At 42.7% G+C, this 1849-nt stretch overlaps 1 pseudogene; it reads left to right on the forward strand.

Moving 5' to 3' along the window:
• The first annotated feature begins 577 nt into the window (after positions 1-577).
• Positions 578-1587, forward strand: LOC133363645 (mitochondrial Rho GTPase 1-like; annotated as a pseudogene).
• Positions 1588-1849: the final 262 nt, after the last annotated feature.

A 1849-nucleotide genomic window follows, 5' to 3' on the forward strand; every position in this document is an offset into this window, starting at 1 on the left:
TTAGTATGAATAGGAGATAGCATTGGCACATAAAGGAGCAGTAGTTGTGCACCCCCACCCAACCCCTTTGCTTCCATGTGAGCTTGAAGAGGAGATCATAAGCATCCACTTCTACTTTCAATTAACAGCAGTTTGTTGTTTTGCACAACAAGCAAGCCAGGATGAGAAACGATGGTTTGATCTCAGCTTCTTTAGATTAACCATTGTTTAAACTAACTGTCGCTTGTACTGTGTTGGACAAAATGACAAACTGCAGTTAGATTAAAATGGAAGTCGTTGTTCTCAATCTACTTGTGGCTGCACCAGAGAAGGAAAGGAGAGGGTGGATGCCAAAGCCTGTCACTCTGACCATTATCCAACTCAGTGATCTGTAATTCACATCTGACTCCCTGAGTGGATGGATCATGGGGGGGAAGACTACAAAGGGGGGGGTGGAGCAAGCTGGCCTTTGGAGATGGAGTGGTGTGAGTAAAGCGGAGAGGAGAGTGAGCCTGATAAGGCCACAGCTTCCCCCTCCCCATGCCCTGATGTGAGTGGGGCCCAGATTGTGAAGCCCAGTGGGAGAAGGAGCAGGGTGATGAAGAAGAATGTGAGGATCCTGCTGGTGGGAGAACCCAGAGTTGGGATGACTTCACTTATTATGTCTCTTGTCAGTGAAGAATTTCCTGAAAAGATTCCTCCACGAGCAGAAGAAATCATTCCAGCTGATGTTACCCCAGAGAGAGTGCCAACCCACATAGTGGGATATTCAGAATCTGAGCAAAGTGATGAACAGCTCCATCAGGAAATATCACATGCAAATGTAATTTCATAGTGTATGTAGTTAACAACAAGAATAAGGTAACAAACCAATGGATTCCTCTCATCAATGAAAGAATGGACAAAGAGAGCAGGCTGCATCTTATATTGGTTGGGAACAAATCAGATCTGATCGAATACAGTAGTATGGAAACGATCCTTCCCATCGTGAACCAATATACAAAGACAGAAACTTGTGTGGAGATCTCAGCCAAGAACTTGAAGAATATATCTGAACTATTTTATTGTGCTCAGAAAGCTGTTCTACATCCTACAGCAGGGTCCCTCTATTGTCCAGAGGAAAAAGAGATGAAACCTGCCCGTATAAAAGCAGTGACTCGGATCTGCAGAATTTCAGATCAGGATAATGATGACACCCTTAACGATGCAGAACTCACCTTCTTTCAGTGAATTTGTTTCAACACACCAGTACCACCTCAAGCACTGGAAGATGTAAAGAATGTAGTCTGGAAAAATCTTAAGTGATGATGTGCAGATAATGGATTAACAAAGGGCTTTCTTTTTCTGCACTCACTTTTTATTCAGCAAGGGAGACATGAAACAACGTGGACAGTATTGTGGCGTTTTGGATATGATGATGACCTAGAGCTCACACCAGAGTATTTATTCCCTTTGTTAAAAATACCTTCTGACTGCACAACAGAGTTGAATCACCATGCGTATTTGTTTCTACAAAACATTTTTGATAAACATGATTTGGACCGAGATTGTGTTTTGTCTCTTGATGACTCCCTGAGTGAGACCAGGTTCCTCTACATACATTGTTGAGACTGGGAGAGGGAAAAGGTTTGGGTTTTTTAGGTGGGACATTGCACCTGTCTGCTTAAGCTGCACAAATATGATTTTAAAAATGAATCATTTTCTATCACATATATAGTGACAGCCATTTTTATCCTCAAGCCAGTCACTTCAATCAGCTTAACTGAGAAAAAAGTGACTTGTTCAAGGACATCTGGTAAGCCTCATGGGTAAATAGAGACTTGAATCCAGGTCTTCCCAGCCTACCCTCTGCCCTCTATATGGGGAATGC

The sequence above is a fragment of the Rhineura floridana genome, chromosome 9 (genome assembly GCF_030035675.1).
Source record: "Rhineura floridana isolate rRhiFlo1 chromosome 9, rRhiFlo1.hap2, whole genome shotgun sequence".
Classification (NCBI taxonomy): domain Eukaryota; kingdom Metazoa; phylum Chordata; class Lepidosauria; order Squamata; family Rhineuridae; genus Rhineura; species Rhineura floridana.